Genomic DNA, 15,307 nt, shown 5'->3' with positions numbered 1-15,307 from the left:
TACTTATAGATTCTCACAACGTTCACAATTTTTAGTATATGTCATTAAATCAGTAGCTATATTATGTAGTCGTTTCCAATAGTTCTGTTACAATATAAGATTTTAGTATTTACAATAAAATAAAAAATAGTTATATTCTGTGTATAGAAAGGCATACAAGTGCATGCACTGATCCGCATCGTACTTATCGCACGAATCTACCGTAAAATTAAAATCGTTCGATGCGATGCCTTCGATATGTACGATGTGAATATGTGGACGCCTACCATAAGCAAAGTACCTATCTTTTTCAATTTAAAACTGGTTAATTTGTATTTGAGTAAACAAACAAACAAAGGAAAATATTTAATCTTACCTCTTTATTTTTAATATTTAGATAAATAAAAACTTCTATCTATGCACTCAATCCAGTAGAGTATTATGTCGAAATGTGATTAGATAAGGCGATAGCAACACTTATGAGATACTACCGGGAGTGTTATTACATTTTTGAGTGCCTGAAAGTTCATACGTAAATGATATGCAAAAATATTTTTTTATCATTTTAATGTTGTTGTAAAATAATGCTCATATATACTAATTTTATAAAGCTGAAGAGTTTGTTTGTTTGATTGATTGAACGCGCTAATCTCAGAAACTACTGGTCCGATTTGAAAAATTCTTTCAGTGTTAGATAGCCCATTTATCGAGGAAGGCTATAGGCTATATATTATCCCCATATTCCTACGGGAAAGGGAATCACGCAGGTGAAACCGCGCGGCGTCAGCTAGTAATTAAATATGTCAATATAAAAACGTAAGGTGTCTCCAATAAACCATAACATCAAAAAAGCTATATTCTACTTCTTATCTATGAAAAAGCTGCAAGATTTTTATACATATCTTCCTATACTACAGATTACAGCTTTTCTTGATGAGTACTGTTTACCAACAAAGAAAATGAAATGAAGGTAGAAAAGGCATGTCATTTCATAATTAACCGACTTCCAAAAAGGAGGAGGTTCTACGTTCGGCTGTGTGTATGTTTTATTTTATTAACATTTATGTATAAAAGTGCCCAATGCTTCCCTACCTCCGTTAAAAAAAATATTTTTTAAGATTTTATTATTTAAGACCAGTAAGTGTTAAGTCTCTGCGCTAAACCGCGGACGTACAGACCGACATGGCAAAACTATAAATACGGGTTCCTTGTGGACTACGGAACCCTAAAAAGGAGTGTCTGTCTGTAATTTTAAATCAATAAATGCATGTGAAAATATATATAAACTATCTAATATATAAAATATTCATGTCACAATATTCGTTCCCATGCTCCTCCGAAACGGCTTGACTGGAATTTTTTTAAGCATAAATTCAGTAGGTAAGTCTAAGAATCGGATACTATCTTTATTTCAAACCCTTAAGTGATAAGAGTTGTCCACCCTAACATATTTTTCTATACTGCCAAACAACCAATTCGTAATAATACTTAAAAGGCAATTTGAACTTTAATACCCATAAAGTTAAGTGTTAGTGGAAAAGTTCCGGGAAGGCAAAACAATTGATTGACGTTAGTGTAGGGGTAGGGTAGAGGTAGGGTAGTGGTAGCGTAGGCGTAGGGTAGTACTAGTGTAGGTTAGGTGTAGGGTAGGGTAAGGGTAGGGTAGGAGTAGGGTAGGAGAAGGGTAGGAGTAGGGTAGAGGTAGGGTAGAGGTAGGCTTGAGTAAGTGTAGGGTAAGGGTAGGGTAGAGCTAGGTGTAGAGTGGGAGTAAAATAGGATAGGGGTAAGGAATGAGTCAAAGCGAAGCTTGACCGGGTCCGCTATATATGTATATAAGTACCGGTACTTATTTCCCTGTTTGTTTGTTCCAGCAATCGCTGAAAGCACCGGACTGATTTTGACGGGCCTTTCACTGGCAGATAACTGTGTTTCATATTATAAGAAATAAGTAAATAGACTATAATTTATCCATATATCCCATGGGAACGGGGACTATGCAAGACGTCCGTGAGTGACAAAATGTAAGGTAAATAAAAAACCTGTAGATTAATAAGAAATTTAGAATATAATTTGTATTACCTATATTAGATGATCATGTACCGCCGAGAGAAACTGCCACGAGGGTATCAGCTACGGCGACACAACCATGTCCTCGTTCTCAAAGGACCAACTGGCTCTCCTGCGTGTCCTTTCTCAAGTCACTCAAAAACGTGTCACACAAACTACAACTTGATGTACGACCACAGTAACAGTTATACGAAATCACACACAAAAACAGCAATATCTGAGCTACTTTCACTTAAAACGCCGCACCAAAATACACCTTCTAACCTGGCATGATTATTGCAACTCACTAAATTCACTGCGCCCGGTCGTCTAGATTCTTCAAGTGGTTGTCGGAAAATTTTCACTGCGTCTCATCGGTTAGGTTATAGAGCAAATGTGCGGTTGTTTTCATTAATGAACAGAGTTTTCTGTCTTCCTTTTTGTTTACAATAGGAACAGAGCACGCGTTAACGAGTGACCACGTCGATTTGCGAGCGCGACCGCCTGCCTTATGCCGAGCCGCGAGCGAGACGAACCGAGCGAACTGACGCCTGAGCTCGAGCTGTCAAACTGAAAGGCCTGTGAGCTCCGAGCGCGGACTAGTCCGCAAGTCTCAACTCGACACTTACGACGTTTTGCGTCTGCCGGTAAATATTTCCCCGAAGCAATCCGAACTCCGACGAAGCCCCGGTATCGGGCCTTCGGGGCGCCAAATATTTTCCTTCACGCTCTGCTCGCGTAGACAGCTTGTAGGGGCCAAGTGAGACGGACACGGAGCGAAGAGAAACTTCAATAGTGGAACTGCCAGTTTTCATAATCGTATGCAATATATCAAATGTTATGGGCTGCTTTTATTAGTGGTCGTTATATAATTTTTACATGAAATGTGCTATGTAAATATTTGGAATTGCAAATGCTTTTGCAGAAAGTTTATTTATCTATCTAGGTAATGCAAATATACGAAATTAATATTCATAACTTAGAAAAAAATATTCTATTAGGTAGGTAGCTAACCTAACCAAGTAAATTGAAGTTGCTACGGAATTTGTCAAAAGAAAAACCGATGTGCATCTTGAGCCCCGTTAGGGTTCCGCAATCGACCCATTGCCATAATAGAAGGGTGGTTTTTGGTTGGTCGACGGCAGCTCTGTAAGTGATAGTTTCGTTTCGTTCGTTATCAGCCCATATTCGGCTCACTGCTGAACTCGAGTCTCCTCTCAGAATAAGAGGGGCTAGGCCTAGTCCACCACGCCGGCTCAATGCGGATTGGCATACTTCACACACGCAGAAAATTAAGAAAATTCTCTGGTAGGTTTCCTCACGATGTTTTCCTTCACCACTTGAGGTATGTGATATTTAATTTCTTAAAATGCACAGAACTGAAAAGTTGGAGGTGCATACGCCGGACCGGATTCGAACCCACCCCCTCCGGAATCGGAGGCAGAGGTCTTATCCACTGGGCTATCACCGCTGTCAAGCATCCATTTACTGTGCATTAGCTGTGTAACTATTTTCATGGATAAAAATTTGCACATAGTTCACAAACAAACCCTTAAATCGAAAAAGGGTGTTGATGATCTACATTCTACAATATATATTAATTTTAATAAGACTTTCCAACGAAATTCCACATGGTATATACGTGTAAAAACTCCTTACTTTACAATTCACATGTAGGGGAGAGTACCTTTATTGAACAACGAATAACAATAGCCACATAGGACATTACTTTCGGAAATCCGATAATTGTGAGTGACTATCGAAGTTGAAACAGTTTAGCTTACAGTAAACCATTTAAAGGTATTCTTTAATAACTCTTGAAGCGCGAAAAAGCGACAAGTGTTGACATATTGCTGAAACCATCAATATAGTTTTAGTCGTACGTCAACTAACCCTAAAAACCCAATAAAATTTTTGCTCAGTATCGATTAAAAATCTGTAAATTCGATGCCATAAAAGTATTTGTACTTTTAGTTGATTGTATGAATTTATCGTACCTTTCGTATATCTTTAATAACGGACGCCCGCGACTCAGTCCTAAGCAAAATCCGTCTACTAACTACAAACTACCTCCCTGCCAAATACCATCTTTGTACGTCAAGTGGTTTTCAAGATTTCGTGATGAGTAGAAAAATGTCTATACGATTGTTTACATTTTTGACTTGTTCAGACGGTAAATTAATATGTAAGTATCACTTGATGGTACTTGACCGATAAATTATAATTAATCGGTAATCTAAGATAGTTAGTTACCAGGACGATAACTCTACTTTTATCTTTTCACACACTAAAGCATGTTTTCTGAGACTAAAGTCTAAACGATCAATTAGGCATGAGGTTTTTTTACTACATTGACATCAAAAATATAATAAGTTCAAAAACCCATGCATTTTGTGACATCTATATCTAAACTTATAATTTTTGTCTGTCTGTCGGTCTGTCCGTGGTTTTTGTTGACCGAACATCACACTGAAACTACTGAATGATTCAAATGAATCTTGGCACGATTTAAAACCACGAGGTGTCGGCATATTTTAAAACATATAGGTAAGTAGTTTACAAGTTATTCAAGTAAATTGATTAATTTTCTTATCTCTGAAATGAAAAACATACACAAATTAGTTTACCCTACATAATAGATAGATAGACCTATCTATCTATTATGTAGGGATATATATATACATCTATATTATATATCTATATTATATTTATTCTATATTCTATTATAAAGCAGAAGAGTTTATTTGTTTGTTTTGTTTGATTGAACGCGCTAATCTCAGGAACTGCTGGTCCGATTTGAAAAATTCTTTCAGTGTTTGATAGCCCATTTATCGAGGAAAGCTATAGGATATATATATATTATCCCCGTCCCCTACGGGAACGGGAACCACGCGGGTAAAACCGCGTCAGCTAGTTATAGATACATTACAAGGATAAAGGAACCTTGATCTAAAAATCTAAATATTTGTGCACATCACTGGCTTGTAAGCATGCAGTTTGGGGGCCAAGTTGTCATTCCGGCTTGATAACGTTTGACCCATGCGTCACATACATGCAACAACCCAAAAGAAGCGGATAGGCCGTCGATATCTACTCGTAGTAGCCGACACGATGCCGGATCCTCTTATCTTATCGACCACATAAACAAATTCCGTCTACTGAAGCTGACAAAGTCTTTGTAACAAATATTATGGTTAACTGCTGAACATGCTCAATAGGGATGATGACAGTTTTTTAAATTGTATATAAGTTAAGAGTATGCTAATAGTAAAGCAATTTTCTAAAAGTAACAGGATATCTGCGATCATTACTTTTTTAGCTACAGGGATTTAAAGGGTCAGATTTGCGGCGCTGCCGCGGATCCCTGAAAAACGCTCCATACAAAATGGCACGAACTAGTGACGTCACTAGTTTGGCTTTCTGATCGTTAGATTTGTATGGGCGTAACAAAATCACTAATATCTTTGTTATTTGTGCGTTTATGTTTATAGTTCATATATTGAAAAAAAATGTCACATTTAATGCAAGGAAGCTAAAACTGTATGAATTTTTATCTAATTACGATAAAAAAAATTTGATAAATTTTGAAATTTTATAATCTTATTTTTTTTGTAAATATCCAAACATTCTTTGCTTTTTTTGTATAAATTAGCTAACATTGACCTTATTTACCCTTATGTATCATAAAAATCAATTTATTCAAACCTAGTCATCATCCTCATTTTGTGAGCGTCCTAAATACTTGGTCTTATCGAATGACTATGTATTTGCGGCGCTTGCCTGTGTGACCTTAGGCCCATGGTCAAAAGATACTAAAAAAATTGTCAATGCTATGTCTAACAAGCACTTTGGGACCCCGTATCGGAAAGCGCAGTGTTGGTCGACCCGCTACTAGGTGGACCGAGGACATCAAGCGGGTTGCAGGGTGCCGCTGGATGCTCGCGACTCTAGACTGTTTTGTTTGGAAGTCCATACAAGAGTCCTATGTCCAGCAGTGGACGTCCATCGGTGTCGGTGTTAATGATGATGACGATGATGATGATGATGATGATGATGATGATGATGATGATGATGATGATGATGATGATGATGATGATGATGATGATGATGTCTGACAAATCGATCCATGCGTAAGATGACCTAAGACCTGGCGCTTATTTGGCCCAAAGATTAAGGCCTTGTCGTCCAGAGGGGTAATTGCCAGCGTATTGGGTACCTTGCCTCTGGGTGAACAATTAGAGTTGTATTTCTTATAATAATTTCATTTATTATACATTTAAATTTAATATACTGATAATTCTTAGTTTTAATTTATTTTAATTTAATTATTAATATGTATAATTACAAATAAAAAAGGCTATTAAGTATGTAATTTATGGTGCAGTAAAAAGTAATTAACCAGTCAAATAAAGATACTTCTGAGTAGACACAATGAGGATTTCTTAATCGGATCAGGTCTGGTGAGAGGCTTCGGCCATAGTTACCACTAACTAGGTACGACCAAGACGTGCTGCCAAGATGTGCCTACTCCTACCAAAAGGGGTGTGGATTTTCTTCCTCCTCCTAACAAGTTAGCCCGCTTACAACTTAGATACCATCATCTCTAACCTTCAGAAGGTCCTAAAAAAATGTCATAGACTTTAATCATCAATTACCATTATGAGCCGATGGACGTCCATTGCTGAACATAGGTCAATAATTTGACGTTTATTCCTCTAGTAACAAAAATGGACGACAGTGTTTTTGACGTTTGGAAAAGTTGAAAAAATACTTTATGTTCTAAAATTAATTCTTAACTTTATTAATTAACATCGATATATTTCGGAGCCTTATTCCATGTAGGTACTAACTACTATACGAAATTAATATTTTTTATATTAAACTAACCGCGCCCTGCCCGCGACTTCGTCCTCGTGGAATTTAGTCTTTTACAAATCCCGCGGGAACCATGGATTTTCCCGGTATGAAAGTAGCCTATGTGTTAATTCAGAGTAAAATCTATTACCGTCCGTGATTACACAGCCATTCATGACTACAACCTATTTAAATATTGCAAAGTAAGTACTTTGCAGTTTTTTTTATTGTTATTACAGCTTTAACATACAGTTATTTGCACACCAAGCACGTCTGGTTACATGGCAAAAAGTGCATACCAAAACAATAAATTAAATGTTTGCAATCTTTTGCGATTTCGTCAACTTTTCCTACATACACAATTTTATGAATAGGTACATAAATACGTGTTATTTTGAAATATTTTTAACAGTTAAAACACGGACTACCTTAATTTTGTCTATAAGTATATCCTAGTTATCTATTAAATATGCTGGTATAAGATAACGTATAACAATAAAAATATTTTTTTTTATTCTTTTACAAGTTAGCCCTTGACTACAATCTCACCTGATGGTAAGAGATGATGATCTAAGATGAAAGCGGGCTAACTTGTTAGGAGGAGGAAGAAAATCCACACCCCTTTCGGTTTCTACACGGCATCGTACCGGAACGCTAAATCGCTTGGCGGTACGTCTTTGCCGGTAGGGTAGTAACTAGCCACGGCCGAAGCCTCCCACCAGCCAAATAATTATCTTCAAAGTTCATAATTGAACTTTGAAGAATAATTTGTATCCTACTCTCTATGATATTTTGTGCCAGTCACGTTTATCTTCTTACAGTACAGTGCGGGTTATTCAAATCGAACTGACACTGAACAATCTAACTACAATAGCCAGAGAGCACGACACTTATTTCAATATACTTGCTACCATAGACGTCTTAAAAAGTCCAGACACCATCTCCTGAACTAAAAAATGACGCACCTCAATTTTGCTAGTTCGCTAAAACGTACACGCCGACACGCACACAGATGCAAAAATGAAGACACACCGAGGCCATTATCTTCTGGCAATACACTTCATATTCACTGATAGCAACTCATTATGATGCTTCAGCTGTTTGACAGCGAGATACCGTCTGCCTTTTTTATTTGTCTATGCTTGCTTATATTTACGTTAACTCTGAACAAGTTATTTACTGGCGTCATTGGTAGCGTGAGTTACATAAAAAGTTAAGTAGAAAAAAATCGCTTCTACATCTAATCTTATGTTACACGTTAATTACGAAGACCTGCGTCACAATCATATCAAGATATTATCAAATATCGAATTATCTCTCAGCTCCATATTTTTTCTTTATGTAATTATAAGTCCCGAGGTCTATTTTTTCATAAGTATTAATAAAAGTATAGGATTAGTCCTATGCTAGAAAAAAATAATCCCTATGCTTTACTAGTATAAAAACGCAATAAAAAAAATATCTTTGCACATATAATTATACTTATGTACTTGTCGGCGGAGCCGTGATAGCCCAGTGGATATGACTTCTGTCTCCGATTCCGGAGGGTGTGGGTTCGAATCCGGTCCGGGGCATGTACCTCCAACTTTTCAGTTGTGTGCATTTTAAGAAATTATATGTCACGTGTCTCAATCGGTGAAGGAAAACATCGTGAGGAAACCTGCACACCAGAGAATTTTCTTAATTCTCTGCGTGTGTGAAGTCTGCCAATCCGCATTGGGCCAGCGTGGTGGACTATTGACTTACCCCTCTCATCCTGAGAGGAGACTCGAGCTCAGCAGTGAGCCGAATATGGGTTGATAATGATGATGATGATGACTTGTCGGCGAGTGAGTTATTTGATCGGTTAGCAAAATCTACGTTAATTATTGTGACATTATTAGAATCAGGTTTTCGTGTAATTGGGATTTAATTATTTACTGTTTAAATAAATAAGACTGAAAAGGTTGATAACGTGACTCTCGTCTAATAGCATTGAGATTGAGCAAAATGGCGCGTGTCTGGTACGCTTGATAGGTACAGGGGTACCCTGCCCCCACTGTAGTCTTCTAGTTGAGCAGTTGAGTTGTAATCTCTTCTTTGAAATGGATAGTCGTCTTCTATTTGTTAAGCATAGTAAAATAGTGATAGAGTGGTAGAAGTTAAGTAGCGAGTCAGTGAATATAGTGAGTGAGTTATCGTCCGATCCGGTTAGTATTGCATTGTTATTTACTTAGCTGGGAGCCAACGCGAGCGGAGATGGGGAGCATTGACTAGTCGTAAAGGGGCCCCTCAACCCAACTGCCATCATTTGCAAGTCTGAGATCCGCTCGTGATCGCGTGACAGTATTAGTCAGTTCGTTGTTCTGGTAATGATCGCTAGAGTTACTTTGTGTATCTGCCATCCTTGACACGTAAAGCTTAGAACCTGCTCTGAGGTTCTCCGTTATCAGAAGTGGAATTTAGTCAACTCCGCCGACATACTCGTAACAAAGTTTTCATGCCGGATCAGTTTGTGTGAACTTGATTGTGATAAACTCAAAAAAAGATTACAAACCAATAGCTACCTACTAAGTCATAGACTTGGGACTTCTTAAAATAATATGTCATAATATGCTAATAAAGGAGTTAAAGAGATTAAGTATCATCTGTCTCAGACGGTTAAGGAAAAACATCGTGAGGAAACCTGCATATCTACCAGAAAATTTTCTTAATTCTCTGCGTGTGTGAAGTCTGCCAATCCACATTGGGCCAACGTGGTGGACTACTCCCTTCATTCTGAGAGGAGACTCGAGCTCAGCAGTGAGCGGGTTGAAAATGATGATGAATATCCTGCTAAAAGAAAATTGCCTCGTTGGTGCAGCGTTTAGGGTGCGTATGTAGCACGAGGTAGGTACTGGGTTCGAGTCCTAGGTCGGGCTAGGAATGACTGAGCCTCTCTTTCTTCTGCTAAGAAACATTTAGTAAAAATTCTCAAGTTGTAGGTGGAGACTCGTGCTCAACAGTGAGTCGAATACGGGTTGTTAATGATGATGATGATGAATGATCGTCGTCATCGATCACACTAAACCCGCCAACCAGCGTTAAAGCAGCGTGGTCTAACTCTAAGACCCATATTCCCTCTTCCAATAGGAGGAAGGCTTGGCTCTGTATTGGGCTGTTAACTACTAGAAAGAAGAAGAAAGAAAGAAAATAAATTTATTCAAATTTAAAAGTTACAAACAGTATCCTTAACTAAAAACAGCATGTCTGTCTGTAACCCTTAAAAAGGAAAGGGTGTACAGCTCAGCATATGCCGTGTACTATATACAAGCATAATACACGGCGCTGATTTTCAGCTGAGACCCGTGTGAAGCCACAGCTAACATAAAAAAAAATAAAAATGAGAACAAATTCAAGTGAATTAAATTCAATCAGAAGCAGCAAATATGTTTAAAAATAATAATTAAGTACCAATTAAACTACAGATGTAAAGATATATAGTGTGATTTATATATGAATTTATAATGTGAAGTGTATTTATTACTAAATGTATAAAATATATATGTACCTATAATAAATAGAAAATCAAGATAAAGAACTACTACTACTGTATGGTGATCATGCTTTGTCATAGTAATTGATGAATGAGTTGAGTTGGTATACCTACTACCTACCTACAAAATATTCAACGTAAATCATAATTACTTAAGTAATAACATCACATAAACAACTAAAATTTCCATCGTTTTTTGCTGATTGATTTATTACTATTGTTTATTACGTGGCTTTTATAACTATAAAAGCCACTTACAAATAAGTAGGTACCTACCTAATTTAGTCTCAATAGCTCGACGGTAAGAGCGTCGAACTCATCACCGAGGGATGGTGGTTCGATCCCCGCCCTGTTGGTCTATTGTCGTACCTACTCCTAGCACTGTCTTTCTAGACTAGTTGGAGGTCAATGGGAATATTGCTCATATATAAAAGATATGACAAATATTCTTTTCAATTTATTGTCTGATACAAAAAAATTGTTACCATTTTTTGATGCTAATTAAATTGTCTACAACTTAGGTCTTATAACTTTTTGTTGTAGAACCATAAAGAAAAAGTTATAACCGAAAATCTAAAAACGCAGGATAAGGCCCAAAAAATGTAACATTTCAATAGACTAAATAGACTAGAAGTATGGCGCAGTTTTAATTAAAGAATGCTACCTATTCTTCCGCACAAAATATATACAACCTTCTGATCTACACAATTATTATATTTTATAATATATATTTACTGCGCCGGCCCGAAGTAAATTCTAAAATGGAGCGAGATCCAATTATGGCGCCTCTCCTGTTTGCTCCTAATAATATGCAGATACCTATACCAAATTATGAATATGTAAAATAAGAATGAAACGCGAAGATCTTGACCGTACTCTGGGGTGACCAATCGAAAATCAGGCGCAGTTGACTAGGATTATCATTTAGGCGCGCTCTAGGATTTGGCGCCTGGAGCGACTGCTCCGTTCGCCGTATGGACGGAACGGCCCTGTATATAAAATAATATTTCAATGAATAGGTAGGTCATCTATTAGTCAACCTAAATAGCTTGCAACGACCATGTGACGCAGCGGTAAACGCGTCGCTTAGTAATTGTGGTGTCGGGTTTGATTTTCGGCTCTGTAGATAATTTTTTTTTTCATTGTAGAAAATTGACAGTCGTTTTAAGTAATAAATACTTAAGTAAGATTTTCAGACATATTATTTTTTTATAATTGTTATGTACTTACTCTGTATGAACAGTAACGTGCTTACATAAGCACGTGGGCTTGTTTTCTTACAGCACAGCCACACACCGCACTCCTCATAAACCAGATTTCAACATTTAACACTTTTTATTTTGCATTGCAACACACCGCAAGTAAAAACATACACAGCAAATAACAGGTGTAACCCACACAGACGGGCAGCTTTCGCTCAATATGTGTTAACACTAAACCAACACTCACACAGGTATATAAACACCAACACTAGATAATAAAATTTATCTTGTTCTTTTCCACTATATTTGCTTAAATTGTCGTAATAACTTGTAGATAATTATATAAAGAACTTGTTTATAAGACGCCGCGCAAGTAACAACACTACGCGTGGCACAGAATCACTGGCATTCGAATTGGTAAACAGTCGATGGTCCACCAACCGCGACTGCTTCGCTGGGTAGTGGTGGGACTAGCGAACCGACGACCTAGTGAGATGGATGCCACAGAAATCGAAAAACGCGTCACTTTCGCCGTCTGATGAGTGGTGCCGGCATTAATTGCTTCTATTAGAATTAAATAAAACACTCATCTTATTATCTTTGTGGCACACAAATTTTTGTGCATTTCGAGTCGAAATAAAGTAAACATAAATCACAACTGTGGTTTATGTTGCACTATGTTAAGCTTAATTTCAATATGTATTTTTTATAATATAGCCGACGCCCGCAACTTCGTCCGCGTGAAACTCGATGTAAATTTCCAACTACCCCTAGCCTACCCCTACCCCTACCCTACTCCTACCTACCCCTACCATACTTTTCTGGTTGTTTTTTTACAAAACCGAAAAACCCAAATATCTTACGGAACCCTATTTATTTCCAAAATAAAATTTAGCCCATGTTACTTGTGGATAATGTAGCTTTCGAATGGTGAAAGAATTTTTAAAATCGATCCAGCAGTTTTTGAGCCTATTCATTACAATCAAACAAACATACAAACAAAGTTTTCCTCTTTATAATATTAGTATAGATAAATAAATAAAATAAATAAATTATGAGAATGTCTGTATCTATACGTATGTATTGTACCTAATTTTCGAGTTTTATACGCACTTACGTATTTTACCGATTTATATATATAATAACTAAGTTTGTGAGATTTTATGGTTCTTAGACTAGAGTATATTTGCAGATATTCGGTTTTTCTTACCCACTTTCACTCCCCAGAATTTTTAAACGGCTCAACCAATTTTCTTAAGTCACATACAAAACAAACTTATTGAATTGAAATCGCTTCATCCGTTCGGGAGCTATGGTTCACAGACTGACAGAAAGATAGACAGACGGACAGACGGACACATCAAAATTATAATACCCCTCTTTTGCGTCGGGGGTTAAAAAATAACAAATGATGTTAATTGTTAACATATCTGACCATCATTAAATAAAATAATTATAAAATTAGATTGTATGCCAAGAAACCATTACTAAACTATTGTACGTTCACAAGAGCTTTCTTAGAAATAGTTCATAGCAATAAATTATGCCACGGTTGCCTAAGCTAGTAAACAAGCAATTAAGTTAGATACAAATCTTATTTCATACTTGTGGTTTTCCTCGCGGGTAAATGTCCTTGCAATTCTAATGAGCTAGTTAATCAACTTAACTACAGTTTATTATTAGGTTTAAACATTCCTTTACATGTACTTACATAAATATTATTATATTTATTAGTAAGTACAATAATTGTAACAGTTACGTTACGCTAATAAAAAATATATTCACTATATAAAACTCTACTACCGTGACAGAGTCCACAAATCTGCATTTGACTGGCGTGGTGTGTCTAAAGCTAGTTTTTACGTGATACAAATATAATCAAAGTATACAGAAGGATATCTTCCTGCGCAACTCATCTGTCACAAAGAACAATCTATTAAAATTAAAAGTATTAAATTAAAATTAATTAAACCACATTACAATAAAATTTTATATTTTCATTTCTAAAAAGCGACTTTGTCTGAGTGAAATTCAAAAATCCCGTGGAAAGGAAACCATGGATTGTTTTTACGTAAAATTAAAAAAAATTGTAAATTGGTTGTTTTGGTATCGTGTTATTGAGAAAACGGTTATTTTAAATCAATGACAGACGCCTCGATTATATTTATATGTATTAGGTTGTTAGTATGTATTGATTGTCGACATTTTCTATCCATTTGCCTTAGATTTTATTAAAGCCATTTTCAGGGATCGATGGATACGTCGGAAAAGCAGTATTGGGAAGGTCAAATTGTTTATGAGTTATGACGGGCAGAATTCTTCGCAACCGCAAAAAGGAGGAGGTTCTTGTGTAATAATTGCAATGTTTTTTTACGATATTTTTTAGATTATTCAAAACACTCTTCATCATACCTACTTATTTGTATTTTTAATTGCAATATACTTACTCAATGTCAATGACGTATACAAAATAACCGGATGCCACAAGATAAATATAAAAAGCTGTCCGCAAATATCTAAGTACAATAGACTGGCTATAACAAGGAAGTGGTCGTGACTTCGCTTGACTATAATTCGATGGTGCAACGAACGAGAAAGGAAAACAACGTTCTAAAGTGGGACACTGATAAAGACTGGTAAGGATCGTTACCTAAGTTAGAATGCGTTGTTTCCGCGCGTATGCTTAGATGACTAAGCTGAGGTCTGAATCTCCCAATCTCCCAAGAGACACTAAAAAACAGCTTTTTCTTCCCCGCACGTAAGTATGTAGGTACTTCTAGTTGTAGCCCTCTGGCAGAAACTCTACAATCGACAAAAAAACAGAATGTGACGCTGTTGTGATTTTTTAAATCCCAATTAAGGAGTCTACAGCTGCAAATAAATTCTGTACCTAACACTCTTGCCTTTCCTGGCAAATGATAGTCAAGTAAAACTAGAAGAATACGATAAAATGTATAGTTATCTTTAGAAGACATTTAATCCTATCCTACTAATATTATAAACGCGAAAGTTTGTATGGATGTTTGGATGTATGTTTGGATGTTTGGATGTTTGTTACTCTATAACGCCGCTACTACTGAAGCGATTTAGCTGAAATTTGGAATGGAAATAGATTTTACTCTGGATTAACACATAGGCTACTTTATATCCGCACCGTACGCATCGGTCGCATCGCATCCAACGAATTTAATATTCTTTGATTTAATAGATATTTTATATTCAAAGTCATACAAGTGCGTCCACTGAACCCCATCGTACGGATCGCATTGAACGGATTGTAAGTACATAAAATCCGTTTAATCGTTAAATTAAAAATCATTTGATACGATGCGTCCGATACGTGCGATGAGGATACGTGGACGCCTACCAATTGAATTCAGTAATGAATAGAGTAGACTGGGCACGGTTGTTACAATTTACAATAATGTTACTTACATTTAGCTACAAAATGTGATTTTTATTGTGTGTTTAATGCAGTCATTAATCATTGTACTACAAAATATTTCGTTCAAGATTAACGACTACATCACTACTGACTCAACGTGCATACCTCATCTACTACAGAATACGAAACATAACATTTGCATGTTTTTGGACCGCTAAATCGGATGTTTACGGTTTTCTTCCATCATATAGTTAGCCTCCCGTTCGCGCTCGATTGCCTCCGAGGCGGCGAAAGCTAGCCACACACGGTCCGGTGTATCCGCTGCCG

General features: G+C 36.7%; 1 protein-coding gene across 3 annotated transcripts in view; it reads right to left on the bottom strand.

The window, feature by feature from the left end:
* Window positions 1–12,026, bottom strand: part of LOC112053206 (diacylglycerol lipase-beta) — a 97,641-nt gene extending 85,615 nt beyond the window's left edge. Inside the window, exon 1 of one of the 3 annotated variants that reach the window (XM_052881686.1) lies at window positions 11,624–12,026. The gene's annotated coding sequence lies outside the window, so the exon portion shown is untranslated. Of the gene's footprint in view, window positions 1–2,058; window positions 2,632–11,623 lie in introns of those variants that run through there. The other 2 variants (XM_024092564.2, XM_024092572.2) reach the window with 2 other exon arrangements.
* Window positions 12,027–15,307: the final 3,281 nt, after the last annotated feature.

The sequence above is a fragment of the Bicyclus anynana genome, chromosome 5 (assembly GCF_947172395.1).
Source record: "Bicyclus anynana chromosome 5, ilBicAnyn1.1, whole genome shotgun sequence".
NCBI classification, from domain to species: Eukaryota; Metazoa; Arthropoda; class Insecta; order Lepidoptera; family Nymphalidae; genus Bicyclus; species Bicyclus anynana.
The sequence above is the reverse complement of the archived record's forward strand: the minus strand, read 5'-3'. Positions and strand labels throughout refer to the sequence as shown.